Below are 17,662 nucleotides of genomic sequence, written 5' to 3' on the forward strand. Positions count from 1 at the left end.
AATGCCATAATATAAGATCAGGGAATGATCATGGTTATGCTTACAAAAACTTGACCAAACAACTTTGTTTACCCATATATTCATCCCAACCTCCTTCTTGTGCTTATTTTGTCATTGTAACAACGTCATGTGACTTCCTCCTTTGCTTTATAATTATATGATTACAATGGCTGCTATATTCACTTGAATGTAAACAAGTGTCGTTTAGGGGCATTTGCCAAAACAACAGGTGCTGTAATTGGTTTTGGGAGGACAGTCTGTAAGGGTCTACTCACACTTACCATCGTACCGTGCCAAAGCACAAATCATGGCTAGTCTAGTTTGTTTGACCAGTGTGAGTACAAGTGTGCTGTGTCTAGGCCTAGGCTGCAGCCCAGTTGAGAGAGGTGGGCTTTAGTAAAGCATGATTGCACATGTAAGAGCACGAGCATGAGCATGCACACATGACGGCGGTCCTGAGACTATTTAAATGAGACTGTTTCCTGCAACAGATGTTTTAAAAAGATCCCACTCAAGGGTTTGTGATGGTCTGATGCGAAGGTGGAGTGTTTAACTGCAGATTTTGTTAGATGAAAATATTCAAAAAGTAGTTTGAAAACAATAAACGAAGGTGATACCTGATAGCTAACCAACATGTAAACAGTGTAGCTACCAGTATAAGCTGCAGTATGCAACAAAAATATTAGTATCCTGGTAGGAAAAGAAAATAGAACATACACCCACGGTCTTTATCAATGCACGATAGTTCACTTTGTTTTGTCACACTTTTTCCAGACAAGATTAATACAGAATAATAAAGTTTTTGCTGACATTTTCATACATTTTAATGACACCACACCTGGCTCAACTTTCGGTTCAGCACAATGCAACTTTATCCAGCAATGCACTGAACTGGCCAATCAAATCTGTGGTGGTACGTTCCTGGTAAATTACATTGTAACATGAACAGGGCAATTCCCGTTTACTGTCAAGGCGAAGGATAAAATGACGATGTTCCTGAGATGACTTTTGAAATCCTTCCCCATAACATTATCACCTGCAGTGCAGTGTTTTGGCATATGATAAGCCACTACCTAAAGCAAAACACACCCACGTTCTTTTAACACTGCAGTGTTTTCAGTCTAAACTCCTGGTAATGCTCAAGACCTCACATAATAAATTAGATTAAACAAAACTATGTTACTTTCTAGTATTAGATGGCTTAAGCTCTGGAAGTTATTCTAGTCCCATACTACAGACAAAAAAAGGCTTAAATCTTCATATGAAGGTAGAATGTACTAAGCTGTCTGTGTGTGGAGTGTAATAGTTAATAAGCCACAGAAAATGATTATAAATGATTGCTTTTGAGATTTCTTGAGACTGCCTTCATTATGGCTAATTGGATTGAATGGTGCCCACTCATTGGCCTACATTTATACATTTACATCGTATTTAAGACGCTTAATCTGAATGGCACAGATATCATGAGACTGACATTTAAGCTCTTAAATCCGGAGGATGTCATAAGGGTTTTAGAGAGAGGGAGAAAGAGAGTGAGGAGGAGGGAGACAGAGAGAGGGAGAGAGGGTGAGGGTGAGTATGAGAAGAAAGAAACCAGCGAGAGGGTCTCTGTGACTGTGTGCTCAGAGAGACAGTAAAGCAGAATGACAGTGCAGGGCGTTTGTTCGAAAGACTGCCAGCACGTCAATGCCGATGTAACATTTTTATCGACACCCTCCTCACCACAACCTGACAGGCGGGCTGGAGCTCAACTTTTACGTTCCACACCACAAGTTCAGGGTTAGTGAAACAGGTTCCCTTGGCAAACTTTGTAGGAAGTCTTCCTTTTTTCCTCCCGTCATCTGATGCTTAAGGAAGTATGCAAGACTGGCAATGTTTATTCACTTGACCTAGAAAAAGCTCTGGGTATAACTGCGCACATATTCTGAATTCAAAAGTAATTTTTGATTTTATAAGGAATGGCATACAGTGTGTGGATGCATAAAGTGCTGTATAATCTATTTACTGCATGATTTGCTGTTGTTTTAGAGGATCTCAAGGGGGAAAGGGTTTGTTTTTTGGGGCTTGCAGGCTTCTACACCTGGAAATGTACTGAAATGTTTCTTATCTGTGAATTAAATATATATTCTCACTTCAACCTTCCTTTATTAGCTTCTTCTGATTGGTGCACGAGCCAAATAGCACCTTGCATTTATAAATGCTAACAATTAGAATCAGTTAGTTGATAGCAAGAAAATAGCCACCAACCATAAATTCTAATTAATATTTTTAGTTACTTTTCAAGGAAGGTATCAAACATTTTCCATGTCGAGCTTTTCAAATGAGAGGATTTGCAGCTTGTCTTTATTCAGTATCATTGTTAAAGGAATGATAGCAGAGTTTATTCTAGTTACAATTACATATTGGTTAACAGCACAAATTTGCATGTCACAGTCACAAAAAACTTCTACACTACTAGGGATCATCAACTGCATATTTCCAAGGGCCGGATGGGGAGCTTTGGCATGCCGGATGTGGCCTATGGGCTGCCAGATGATGATCACCGTCTTGGGGTTAATAACAATTAATAAACAATGACTATAATCCTTAGTTAAGACCCTAACAACCATGACAGGAAATGTATTTTTTAATCACTATCATTGAATGTGCATTATAGTATGAAACTTTAACCAAAACTGCCGTCTTTTTCAGCCTCTCAATGAAGCTGCTGTTATATTTAGTCAGGCTCCAGCACTACCTGGCTGTAAACAGGAAGTGCAGCAGATTACAACACAACTGTCCATCTGGACATTAATACACAATAGAAACCAAAAGCTATTTTACTGGCCACAGACAGACTGTGTTGTTCACTGCCGGGCTCAGTTTAAGCCTGGCGACATACATTCATCCAAATTCACCAGACTGAGCAGGCCGGGGAGTGATTGCGTGGATGATGGATTCCTTTGATGTCTAATAAGCAATTATTGACGTCTCACTACAATTTCTTCTTAGACTCACTAATCCCAAACAGCAAGTTGTTTGACAGCTTAATTCACTGTTAGTAGTTTGATTGCTTTTGACCACCTCAAATGATGAAAGCGTTCCATATTGATCCTGTGTCTTGTATTGTATGTTTGTTTGCCGATTCCTCAATAATCTAATTATTGCAGTGAAGCTCTCTGTAAACCCCTGTGATGTGTAAAGAGAAACTTAGCATGCAGAAAGAGACGAGTGAGAGGGGAAAAGGGGATGGGAATAAAAGTGTGAAAGAGCGAAAACCCCGAGCTGAAGAGAACTGTTTGAGATAACCTATGTGGGAGAGAGAAGGAGACAGAGAGGGAGAAGGGGAGAGTGAACGAGTGAAGGAGAAAGAAACCACTAAGGGACTATACGGCTGTCTGTGTGTTCATGTGAGAGAAAGAAAAAGACAGAGAGGGGAAAAAACAGAAGACAAAGTCACAGGCAAAGCCAAAGTTACCTTTATAAATTCACTGACCTTGCGCACTTCACATTAACCTCCCTCTCCAAGAGAATTTGTCTGTATCATTCACACTCCGCTATTCCTAACTGCGCCAATTGATTTCAGTGGACCAGAAACAGGGAAATTGAATCTCCTGTTACCCTGGCCAAAGACCAAGGGAATACATGCTAATGCTGCACAGACAGACCTGAAACAGCCCATGCTTACTGTTAGTCCACTGATGTCTCTCTGGATAGATTTGGTGTGACTACAATGACTCCCTAGGGTGCAAGACTGTTGGAACAGCTTCATAAGCTGTGGCTGTAAGGGATGGCTCCATTTTTCCACTGCTTCCCCACTCCTCTTCCCTGTGCTTCAGGTTTCAAATGCAGGTAAGGAATGAGGACAACAGAACTCAAGAATAGGCCCTGTTAACAAATAGTTTTTAGTGAATGGCATGTAGCATCATAGCAGCCATTCTAACTTTATAAAATCAGGGCAGAGCATATTACATATTGGTTGATGGCCGGGGGCAACAAGCTCAGACAGATTAATTTACGCAGCATTTGTTCCTCGTTAATAACAACTGATGCTATCACAACAAAAACAAGCAGGAAATAGTATTTTGTATGTTCAACCGAGGCACAAAAGGGCTTTGGAGGGCAGTGAGTTTAAACACCCAGTTCAACTTAAACATGTATTGATTTTTTTAAATGCCTCTGTTATACAATAGAAGATGCAAGTCTCAAGCATGAGGCTAATGTTTATGTTTGGCACAGTTTTCCTTCTGCAACAAATGGCTTTAATCCACATAAATTAGAAGAAGTTGCTCGGCAGGAGGCAAAGATTACAGGGATAATGCACGCAGTGTGTGTGTGTGTGTCCATGTGTGTGTTGGAAAAGAGGAGAGACGGCAGAGAAGCTCTGACGAGACGGCTGAGAAAGCAGGAGTGTTGACACACAGTTTAAGAGCAGCATCTGGGGTAAAGACCTTTCAGCAGCATGCCACAGTTAGCCCTCGACCAAAAGAAGGGTGGCACGAGAAGGTAGAAGAAGGTGCTTAAACACTATGACTATGTGGTTAAACAGCCTTGTTTAACTTAAATCTGAGGAAATGTTTAAATATTGTAAAGACATTTTGAGGATTTGCTGAATAGAAATTAATTTTGCATTTACTGAAGAGTATCCCGAATTAGATATTGTGGAGACATGAAAATGCAAATAAAATCCAGGCATGAAAAACAAAAGACACAGCATAGATATTCCTGTTTTTTTGTACAGCAAGTTAGCCAGTTGCTGATTTATTTAGAACACATCCTTCATCTACGGCACAGTAGCAGGGCTGCAGGTTTGGGCCTTTTTTTAAATTATAAGGTTTCATTATTGTAAGCTATAAAACAAAGAAACATATGCCCCTTTCAGATATACTTAACACATGCAAGGCTGTTAACCGTAACATGTATGTGTAGGAGCAGTATGTGTTAAATGGAAATTATGACCTGTTTCCCCAAGGGGAGATGGTGGTGACAGATTTGTTCAGAGCAGCCTGGCACTTCTTCCGAATTTACAGTAACCAGAGTTTGTATGCTTTGGCCAGGGATTCCAGTGAAATGGGCATGCTTCACACTGTAACATGGCTGTTATGACAGGCTTTCTCATATAAAGCTTCTGTGGACAGACAGACCCTGGGGGCAGAGTACATAAAGAGGATTCAGTGCCACATTGAGAGGCGTCATTTCAAATCTGAACGCAGTGTGCCAGTCCGGTCTTGGTAGAAGGTATAACCACATGCCTGTTAACACAAATATCTAATTAGCCAATCACATGACAGAACCTACATTTAGCTGCATGTAGACATGATCAAGATAATCTGCTGAAGTTCGCATCAGAATGGGAAAGAAGGGTGATTAAGTGACTTTGAACGTGGCATAGTTGTTGGTGCCAGACGGGCTGGTTTGAGAAGCTGCTGATCTGTATTTTCATACACAACCATCTCTAGGGTTAACAGGGAATGGTCCGAAAATATCCAGTGAGCGGCATTTCTTTCTGTGAAAATGCCTTGTTGATTGAAGAGGTCTGAAAGACCAGACTAGTTCGAGTTGATAGAAAGGCAACAGTAACTCAAATAACCACTCGTTATAACCAAAGTATGCAAAAGAGCATCTCTGAACGCAGAACACGTCAACCTTGAAGCAGATGGGCTACAGTAGCAGAAGACCACACCAGGCGCTGGTGGTGGTGTAATGGTGTGGGTGATATTATCTTGGCACACTTTGCGCCCCTTAGTACCAATTGAGCATCGTTTAATCCCTTTATGACCACAGTGTACCCATCTTCTAATGGTTAATTCCAGCAGGATAACACACCATATCACAAAGCTCAAATCATCTTAAACTGGTTTCTTGAACATGGCAATGAGTTTACCGCAGCCAAATGGCCTTCACAGTCACCATAACTCAAACCAATAGAGCCCCTTTGGGAGATTTGCATCATGAATGTGCAGCCAACAAATCCGCAGCAAAAACTATTAATATGGACCAAAATCTCTGAGGAATGTTTCAAGCACCTCATTGAATCTATGCCACAAAGAATTAAGTTTTGGTGGCAAAAGGGGGTCCAGGCCAGTACCAGCAAGGTGTATCTAATAAAGTGGCCGGTGAGCTGTATGCTTGATATGAGATGTACAGACATCTTTCCACCACTTCTTTGTATTACTCAGAAAAACCAATTACGCTCTATTTCCTCTTATAAAGCTACTCATTAGCGCTGACGGGATTCGCAACATGAAGCAGAACAGTGAATAGATAGAAACTGTAGAGCTACAAGCTGCTTTTCTGCTGCACAAAGCCTGTGTTTCAATAGGGAATCCTTTGTTCACTGTGTAAATCCCCATGGCCTCCCGTTTAAGGACTCAGTATGTCACTTGAGACCAAACTGCTGCTTACAAAAAAGTAATTAAAATACTTCCTAATAAAAATCCACTCATCTGACCTGGAGTGGTCTCCTTCAAGAAAGAGATCCATCTTGAAAAAGACAGACTGAAATACTATTTCTTTATTTTTCCTCTTCATAAGAAAACGATCACCCTCATACACCTTTCAAATAATATGCTGGATATTTCTCCTCCCCTCTCCACCTGAAACCTGTCTTCCATTCTTACATATTTATGCCATAAGCTCAGGATGTCATGTATTTACCTAAATCTTCAGAGTTTCATACACCTCAAACAATGAAATGTAGTGTATACACAAGACAGTGAGGGGAAAGAGCAGCAGAGAGAGAGAGAGAAAGCTCTGAATCGACAGTATTTCCCTTGGATGGAAAATGTGGGAGATATTCTGAGCCCCAGGAGTATTTGGTTGGGCGAATGTTTTATTTGAACAGGGCGTCTTAGTGGCAAAGCCTGATGTTATGATTTATTAAAGTGCAGCATGGTGGGAAATGGTACATATGGGTGTGTATGGTGCCTGCAACTATATGTTGATGAAAATATTTGTGTGCATGTGACTGCTAGCCCGAGGAAAGAGCATAAGGACAGTTCAGTTAGATGATGAGCAGTACATAGCATTTTATTTCCGTCATGAATACAGCTGTTCTTCTTTGACGGGACTCAACACTAACTTTTAAAAGTGGCATCCGCCGAAACTGAAAATATGGTTGCCATTCTTAGTAACCTCATATTTTGAGTGATTAAGATACTAAACAGTTATATTTCAGTTTAATAATGAAAATGGGACATTAAAGGAAACAATTGTTATTACAGTAACTGTACAAATTTATTTTCTCTTATTCCCACAGTCAAATAACTTAATTTGCTTCACCATTGTGTCAAAAATAGATGCATGTGCGCACACAAGTTAACACACCAATACACATGCAGCATTGTCATGTGCAGTGTTGTCTTACTGTAACAGCAATTGCAAATATCACTAACAAATATAAAAAATGTATTTATTTTGGGGTGCACGTTTAATTGTCCCAAATCCCAAAATGTTTAAAAGTGGGCGATGGGCAATAATTGGTTGCAATTCTCTCTAAATGGTTACCAATGGCAACCTGGGAGCAGTCACTGTTGAGCCCTGCATACTGTGAATGTGGTGAAGTGAGGCAGTCTAGATAAGGACATTATGCAAGTAAGGTGAGCAATTCATTTGCTGATAAGTCCTTTGGTCTATAAAATGTCAGAAAATAGAGAAAAATCAAAATCACAATTTCCTGAAGCCTTCAAATGTCTTGTTTTCCTGACCAACACTCTAAACACAAATTTATTCAGTTTACAGTCACAGTAAGATAAAGACAAGCAAGTTATGGCAATTGAGATGGAGGAACAAGAGACTGTTTGGCATTTGTGCTTGAAAAATAACTTAAATGCTTATTATCAAAATATACAGTTGGCAATTAACTTCTTTAAATCAACTTACCCATAAGTCATTTAATGGTTTAAGTTCTATTCACGATGGACATTTACTGACTTTCAGTTAAATCATAGTTGAATATATAAAATATATTTTAAAGACAGATGGCTAATGCAAGAGCCCAAAGTGTCATATTCCAATTTCTTATTTTGTCTGAACACCAACTCAAACTCCAAAGGGATTCAGATTAAAATGATATGATAAAGAGAAAGGCTGCAAATCCTTACATTACAGAGGATGGAACCTTTAAATATTTGGTCATTTTATTTGATATATTATGATTAATCTCTCAAGGGCTCCATCATTTTAGAACAGATGTGAACATATTTTGATATTCTACGTCAAAATGAATGACACCAACAGCTTCATCTGATACCATGCACTACACTGTGTTGACTGAATAAATATCCATTTGATCATTTTATTTTAAAAGCATTTTCCATTTTGTTATACTTATATCAGAAAAAAACATTCTAATTAAAATCACTTTCTTTTCAACTTCACTGACTCACTGTCAGAATATTCAGTTTCATTGTTGTGTATGGGAAGAACTGTGTATATATATTAATATATTTTATATATTTTGAAGCCTGTCAGAATCAGCGAGCAAACAAGTCATCTGTGTATGTGAAAATACAATTTAAATATTCCATATTTATATTCCCTTGCTTCCTTTCTAGCCCTGCCTTACTCTGTCCTTTGTCCCTCTACTCTCTATACTCTTCCATTCTGCCTCACCATTGCTGACATCTCTGGATTTGGCCGACCCAAAAAGATGACATGGGCGCTCTGAAAGGGCAGCCACATGCACCACTGCAAATCTTTCACCTTATTAAATATACATCAATAGTCAGCCATACCTGTGAAGAAGCTATCACCTGAGCCAAGGTTACGATGACTGATGTTATTTTTAACCTCTTGTTTTGGACAGGAAATCATATTTCAAGTTATAATATGTGACACATACAAGTACCATTATAATGAGAGGGACGGGTGAGAGGTGACAACATTGAAAACGGGACGTCTCTCTTTCTCTCGCTCTATTTTTGTGTACCTGTCTCTCTCCCTGACTGCCACTCCCCCTCTCATTCTCTTTGCACATATCCAACACACACACAAAAGACTTTGATGGTAAGAAAAATCTGGGCGTTTTGTAGTGATGGCCAATATCTGGTACATGACTTATGATAGAGATGAAGGAGGTAGACATGTGGGAGACACAGACATGCAATCCACGCTGTAGCGCTTGAGAGCATTTGTAGAAAAAAAAATCAGCTCTCTGTATCCCTTTTCAAGAAAGCAGTACTAACTGAAATCAGTCAGTAGCTGTGTTTCCTCTTTGTTAAAGCCAATCTGGTCAGATTTCAAGGGTTGCGTGACTTTGTCTGAAATGAGAAAATTGAGACATGTCGATACGGTTTGTTTGCAGCTGCTCCGATGTCAGTGCCGCTGCAGGCTAACTTTGTCAGTCACTTCAGTAAATGATATACAACTTTACCTGTTTGGTTGAAAACATTATAACTGCATAACAGCGAAAACAAAGTAAAACAGATCACAAACACAACACTAGATACTTCTTTGCAGCTGTGAGCGCAGGGGAAATGTGCAGAAAGTTACTTTTTTCAGGGGTCAATATCATATATAGACGTACAAAACAGACCAACAAACCACACAGTATCAAAAGGAAGTCACGCACTACAGCGTGGCAGCATGTAGTTCTGCATCAGAAGCACTTGGACACAAACAAAGATAAACCAACGAATCAAACCTTAATGAAAAGGGGGAGGAGAAGGTTTGCGCCTCTTAAGATTTAGGTGCCTATTCTAAAAACAATTCAATCATACAAGTATACCTCAATACTACCTTATCTGGCAAATGGAAACATACAATATTGGCTTGCTTTAAACAAGACATTTCAGATTGGTATCTACAGTACAAGCACTACAAGAGAAGACATTGACTGAAGATGAAGTATATATTAGGGTTGAACTATGGTTGTGGTCAGAGTTAGATTAGCCAGGATTGTAGTCAGCACATACTGCACATATGTGTTCCTTTGATTGTTCATTTTGTAAAGAGCTTTTTCTTTTTGAAGCAATTTTATGTGAGAATCTAATTTTGCTATGTCCCTCAGCAGGTGTTGCATTGTTCATCCAGTGGCCACCTGGGCTTGTAATCCTCTGGAGGTGAACACACTGAATTTGAAAAAGGTCACTGCACAGACACATTTAGTTTAGCCCGACGTTGTGTGTGTGTGTGTGTGTGTGTGTGTGTGTGTGTGTGTGTGTGTGTGTGTGTGTGTGTGTGTGTGGGGGGGGGGGGGGGTGTGGGTGTGTGGGTGTTTTTGCCCTCTAACCTTTTTCTTTTGCATTTTGTACTGCTTATATGGGACCTTTTGTACTTTTGAAGCCAGAATCTTAAAGATGACCTTTTAGGAAAATAATGTCACGTTTTACAATGAGCAGGCCTCATGCTGCTGGACAAACTGTGGTCATAATCCACTTATTTTATTTGCTCTGGACTGATGGGTGTTAACCTCCTAATCAGCAGCACAGAATATCCATAACAGCAGAATATTTTGTGCTGTTTAACTGAGCTTAAACCAATCTTCACCTTTCTTCACCTGCTACCAGGGATGTAAATTTAGTACCGGTTCATGACGGGCCAGTAATGATACAGTATATCGATAACTGCTATCTGTATTTATGCAACATTAATTCATTAAAACATCAGAGTTTCCAGAGTGTATTGCAAGCTGCCAGGCGCCCACTGGGTAAACAGTAAGCATTTTTTCTAATATAAAATGTTTTAAATAGAAAGTAGCAAACTCCCTTGAGGTATAACTATTTGTAATTAAACGTGCTGTATGTGTATGTAATGTTAGCGAGTGAGCAGTAGAGACTGGGACGTTGAGTAACAGCTTACCCTTCACCTTGACAACCAGAGATAACTAATTATTGTCTTGCTGTTAGACCGGACAACAATTACTCCTCACATATCATATGTACAGGAAACAGACATCTTTTCATGTCTTTATTTTTTGCACCAAATTATGGGTAGTAGTACTGAGAAGTGTATCGGTATGGATAAGCAGTGTCTGCATTGGTACTGGTATAGCTTAAATCCTAATGGCTCTAATTATTCCTACCTGCTACTAGGACTTATGTGCAAATTTTGCATTTTCCATTCTGCATAGTGTTTTTGCACTGCAAACTATTTTGTCGATCATCTGATTGGCTCCTGATAGATGCAGTCAGCGGCAGTTAGGACTAATTCAATTCAATTCTATTCAATTTTATTTATAGTGCCAAATCATAACGGAAGTTATCTCAAGACACTTTACTAAGTGACTGAGAGCAGGCTTCTAGCTTGGTAGAAGACTGCTCTTCTGCTGTTGAACCTGTCAAATACTATAGAGAGGCTGACTGGAGAGCAGTTCTCAGCAGTTCTTGAGCTAACATGCAGAATGTGCTGCTGTGGTGCTAACCACCTGGATCAGAGCCAACCAGAGACTTGGCTTTGACGCTCATGCATAGCCCACTTCTTGAGGTTGTGGTTTCATACCCTGTGACTTTAGGGAGCCACGAGACTATAAACTATACATACAATAAACACTCTTGGCAGATCCACTTGGCAGCCCCATTGATAACGTTATCCCCTCAGTATGTATGTTAATGTATTGTGGTTTGTGTGTGCAGTGTTTCCTCTTTACACAGGCTGGACTCCCTGCCTGCTCTACTTCCATGTTTGTCCCAGCAGAATTGTAAATGACTGGTGGGTGTTGAGGATGATCACATGTGACAGCTAATGCGTAGGGTTGCTGGCAACATGTGTCAGCGCCAGTGTACATTAACCTACATTCAGAGTGAGGCCTTTTGAAATCACACAGGAAAGCAAAAGGTCGCCTTTTGAATAAGACATTTTTTGGCATGTTTAATTTCTCTGGAGCCGCGTGCTTAGTTCATTTCTATTTATGGGTTTTTAGAATTTAAATCTTACCATTAATCTTATAGTATACTGTAATCTAATTGACTCTTGTGTTTAACAAGATGAGGATAAACAGGAGGTGATTGTGTACTAACTGTTACTAGAAAGTGGAGAACGGAGGTAAGGAGTATGTGGCGTGGAGGTGGCTCAGGTCAGGGCTGATCCTTTAAAGATAATCTCCCTCTCCAGGGATTTGTTTTTCTCATTTGTCCCAGGACCTCTAAGCTGAGTTTGGAGGTCACCTGCTGTACAGGCAACAGGACCCAAAAGCTGACTAGAGACACATTTGTAAGGAGGCAGGTATTACATGGAGTCGGTGGGAGAAAGCAAAGTCAGCAGTAAATAGAGTGGGGGGCCAGGTCTAGAGTTCATCCATGCCACTGAAATCAAAAGGATTTGGGTCAATAACAAAACCAGTTTTAGCAGCATAGCTTTGAAGTGGTCCACTTGTGTTTATGTTCGTGGCAGTCAGATAGATTCAATTTTGAGCCACGTTTCACAAAGGTGGTAAAAACAGGCTCATTTTTGTGTATTTTGTGTATTTAGTTAGATCCAAGCCAACTACCCTGCTTATTTTTGTGTGTGTATTTATGTTCAGGAAAGAGATTCGACTTAAGTCACCAAGCTGGTATTTTAGTTTTAGTTTCTTCATGTGTTGAACATTTGTGTTTTTTCTCTGACCTCTTGTTTTATTATTTTCCAATTTCCCATGCCTGGAAATCATCCTGATGCCTAACAATGTACTTCTCAACATGTCAGCTGACCACCCCCGGCTTTGTTGTGGCTGTTACTGTTTTCAGCAGAGAATCTTGGAAACTTCGTGCTAAAAACAGAAACTTTGGGGATCAGGAACAGATCAGTGTGAGGAGCACATGAGAACCTAACCGCTTAAAGGCAAAGTCACTTTTGTCACAGTCGATCGAAATGAAGAAGAGAACTGTATAAATGAAGCACACTAAATGCCGCCGATGTGCTCTCCATATCTAGCTCTGAATAATGTCTCTAAATGGAGAAGGTTTTTGAAATAACCAAGTTAATGTGTGGGATTTACACCCCTTCTAGGCCTTGTACAGATGCATTATTTCCAAAGTTCAAATGCGAGATCTGTCTAAATTGAGTTCATTGCCGTATTGGAGATCGTTGGCCCGGTTCATGCTTTTTGTGTAAATGACCTCCTGCATGCAGTCAGAAATGAACGAGTGGGTGTGTTGACCCTATGAACTGTATAGGAATTGTTTATTTTTCTTGTTGTGGCATTAGGCAAAAAGATGAATTTTAATACAGCTGTGCTTTTTTTGCAGTTTTTATGTGCACTTTGAAAAGTATGAAAAATGTGCATACTGTACCAGCATTCATTGAAAGCACGTCAGCATTCACACAAAGTTTAAGTTGAGCTACACAGAAACTGTGAACAAAGCTTTTGGCTCATAGTGGCATCCCATGCCTAATTTTATACTGCATGGATGTGATCGGCCCCCCGCTGCCCTTGACAGGCATGAATTACGGGACTTTCCAGCCACTATAATCCGCCCCACCAGATAATAACACGCTGCCACATCTCCATGAGATTCATTCCTGCATGCTTTGCGACTTAGCCAAAATATCTCAGGTGAGCATTTGATTCACTATGTGTGACAGTTAGTGATTTAGGTGAAGTAAAAATGGTCTGGTTAGTTAAAAGCAGCCCAGTTACACTCCTGGTGCCCTAAAGGCATCCACCGTCTCCATGGGACCCCTAAGGCAATTAAGCTGCGTCTGCATACTGAAGGAAAGGTGAAAGTTCAGCAATGTGTGCTTGTGGAGTTGGTTTATGGAATTTAAAGTTAAAAGACCGGTACAGCTTCAGACATGTTGAGGAAAAACTGGATACTGTGTGTAGATCAGAATGATACTGTAGTCTGTTTCTGCCCATAGATCGAGCCTCTATCAACTCCCTACTGAGCGCTTAGTGTGTCTGAGTGTGTATACGTGCATTTCTGTGACTTGTCTCATTTCTTTGTTTACACTCAAAACAGTGGATTTACAGGAGACAGATAATCATGATTTGCTGTTATGGGGAAGGTCACTGAAAGTTTGTAGGCATAAGCCTTGGAGAAGAGACAACACAACAGCTTGGAATTTAAAACAAGGAATGCAATCACAGCCTGGATACCAGATTCCATCAGAGAGCAAATTTGCCATTTCTGCTGCAAACTACATTTTATTTGATGATGAAATCACCTTGTTTGCCCTGTATTTTAAGTCTTTATCTGTTGTGATTTAACAGAAAATATAAGAAAAAAAATAAATTTTGAGATAGAATCGATTGTATGAAACCGCCATGCATAACATTTTAAGGTCTGGATTTTTTATTTAATTAACCATAAGAGGCAGCCAATCAAAGCAGATTATACTGTAACCTTAACACAAGTGTAACACAACCCCAACAAAGAGGAAATCTCATATTTCTGTATGCTCAGGTACTCTGCCCAATGCTAGGGTCACCTTCACCAGGAAAAATAAATCCCTGGTGGCTCTCTAACACTACCCATAAGACCTTTCTCCCTTTGAGAGGCGGTGAGTGGGTGTCAACCTAATGTTTATACTGTCTGCTCATGGTTATGTAAGCCATTTTGTCCTCTCTTTCTCTCCCTCTCCATCTCCCTCATCTTGTTTAAACCAATCTACCTTTACCTCTCCAACATGCCAAGTTGTGTGTTACATAAATATTCTTTGAACTGGTCTAGCTTAAGGTTTTTCAGCATGCCAAGGTGTGTATTACATAAATATTGTAGGCCAGACTGTAGAGATGCACTGTACCGTGGAAGCTGTTTTTTTTGTTTTTTTTTGCAGAGTCAAGGATGCTTCTCTTTCATGAGGGGTAGGTTCAGGGAGGTTGTGGTACTTGTCTGAACTATCTCTGTGATAACAGCCTCTAGAATGAACAAGTCAGTGTGTCTGCTCAAACGCGCACACACAAAGTTATCTTTACAGTGGGAGGCTGGTTCTACAGCAGTGTAAATACAGTACAGTACAGAAGTGTGATAGACAGTGTTAAAAGCATTAGGAGGACATTGTTTTTCTATACAACAGAGCTCCCTCTGCGGTTTAGCCGATTGTTTACTGACTCTGTCTTGCAAATGTACTTACCTTTATGTGGGTCACAGGGTTCATACGGCCATCTCACAGTCCATTATTCATCCATGTTGATGTCATCTTGATAACTTATGAATAACTACGGCCCCCCCAACTTCCCCTGTACTACATCCAATATTTGTCATTTTCAAACCTCATGCTCCGTTGATGTGGCAACTAATTGCTCTAGTTACCCCAAGCATGGACGACTTCTGACCTTTTCTTGTGACCCATACTGACCTGTTTACGAGTAATGCAGATAATGAATTTATAGAACATTTCTCTACTACAAAAAAACATCCACTTTCAATGACTGCTGTTATTATCAAGTGCAACATTTCCGGTTTCAGATATATCTTTGGCCATCCTTTCTGGTCTTAGCTCTCGCCGATTTAGCATTCCTTCCACAGCTGAGAGAGGGTGGAGATATTTGAACCATTTGGAGAATGCTCCCAGTGTGACATCTGAATAACTTGTAGAAAAACATGAGGCCAATTTTGAGCCCAAACATCTGTCCCGTGGATTAGTCCTCACACATTTTAGCGGGCACATTGGGCTTTGTCTAGTTTCAAGCTTTCACATTTATTCTCATTTTGTCATTTCAAAAACATCTTTCCTAAGCAGCGAAAAGGGCTGCAAGTGTTAGTAAGAGATACACATTTCTGCTTGTACATTTTGGTGGGGAGAAACAGGCATTGTGTACTCGCACTCATCTGTATCCTCATGGGAAATAAACAGCAACTAAATCAGTTGTTAGCTTTGCCTGTTATCTTTAAAGATGAAAGGACACTGAAAACAATGAAACTGCTGCCCTGGGGTTTCTGTAGGAAGAGAAAAAAGCAACAACTAGAGCGAAGAATGAGACCTTTGATCTGTGCAGTCAGTCCCATTGAGTTAGTCTGAGATTGTACCCAGAAATAGAGAAGACAGGGGTCGAGAAAATGTCCCAGTTCACAGAAGTAGCCGGCACCCAACTGCAGAACTTGAACATTATTTCAGGAATATTGTGATCTAAAAATTTTTTTTTAAATGTCTTGTCTTTAAGGATTAATTAGGACATATTTTATGTGTTATACTGTACATTGCAATTTTCAAAAATGAACATCTGTCCTTAGTTAACTTGATCTCTGCAAATTGCAATGTTTGAACTCCCGGCCTTAACAACAATGTTACTACATCATCATTTAACCCTGCATTGAAACAGACAGAAATTGCAACTTCAGAATATTTTAAGCTATGAAAATGACAAGCCGAACAAAGAGGACATTTTTTTGGCATGTCCTCGTGGTCAAAGACGCACACCATTTAACCACAACGTCCCATTTTTGATTTTGCATGTCATTCTCTTTTTCTCTCAACCCCAGTTAAACACATTACATTGCTATTCATGCATTCTTGCATTCATACTGTATGCTGAAAAAATGCAGGCTAACATCTTTGTTAAAACAGCCTGTTGTGAGAATGGCTGCTAGCTTGTGTTTAGTTTTGGGCTACTGGCAACCGTTGGTGCACAGTCACTGCAGCCTGGCCTGTCTGCTCTGGTTTCATAAGCAGAGAGAGTGAATGACCTATATACTTCTCTGAGGGAGGGGAAGTCACCTTGTTGGTGGACCAGCAGGCAGGCAGGCTGGCACACAGCTACAAGGTTTTAATGTGCGGCACCATTAAAGGGTGGACCACTGACTGCATATTAGAAGTGTTAGAGGGACCTCTCATATGCTGCTCGTGTTGTTCTTGGCCGTGAACTTTCTAGGGCTGTTTTCCTTGCCGTGGATTGCTTTCTTGTTAACACTGCTTTGTAATGTGTGAAAAGGCCATTGTATGGGGAGAATATTCAGCAGATTAACATGCTGAAAAACACATCTGGACATGGATTGGATTTGTGCGTGCACACATACACACACTCACATTAGCTGAAACCATGGGGCTCTGCGCCAGAAAGATCTAGTCAGACAAACACCTCACCAGAGACTCCTCTAAGCGTCCTAACAAATTGAATGTGTGTGTAGATGGACAAGAGGGAATTAGATCAGTGGTCCTGATTGTATCTGAGTGTGCTGTTGCTGTACACCTTTCCAGCTAGTCCCCTGGAGGAAATGTGTGTGCATGAGAGAGTGTGCATGGTGGAGAGACAGAGAGAGGAGAGAGAGTGCTTAGCAGCTGGTTTGATGAAGGATGTAAGGAGAATGTTAACCAGACAATCACCTTGCATGTTATTGATTGAGATGGGAGGGAGGTAATTAGAACAGAAAAGAGGGGGAAGCTGAGGCCACTTTTAATGTTTTGATACAAGGTGTTCTCTCATTGTACCCATCTACGTGTTGTGTTCTTTGTGTGTGTTGCGTTTGTTTGTGTGTGTTGGTGTGTGCAAACCAAGGGTAATGTTTTATCAAAAATGATATCCTGATTTTCCCATATGTGTAGACATATTCTTAAATGCACAAAGCTTTTAATCTACTCAGAATGTAAATGTATGTTTAATTTTTTATCATGTGTGAGAGCCATCTGATTCAATGTCCTTCCATTAAAAAATAACATGAATAAGTAGCATATCCATATATACAGTGATATAATTATTCAGCCTCATAGGACATACTCGCTCTACAAGCAGATGAAGAGTCATGTTTCATACCAGACTGTACTGAGTGGCCAGTTCGAATTAAAAAAATACCTGCCCACCTACCTCTATGTGTTGCCTTACATCTCC

At 40.2% G+C, this 17,662-nt stretch overlaps 1 protein-coding gene across 1 annotated transcript in view; it reads left to right on the top strand.

The window, feature by feature from the left end:
- The window catches only part of nr3c2 (nuclear receptor subfamily 3, group C, member 2), an 84,432-nt gene that overhangs the window by 30,879 nt on the left and 35,891 nt on the right, over positions 1–17,662 (top strand). The window lies entirely within an intron of this gene.

Source organism: Echiichthys vipera (assembly GCF_963691815.1).
Source record: "Echiichthys vipera genome assembly, chromosome: 2".
Taxonomy (NCBI): Eukaryota; Metazoa; Chordata; class Actinopteri; order Perciformes; family Trachinidae; genus Echiichthys; species Echiichthys vipera.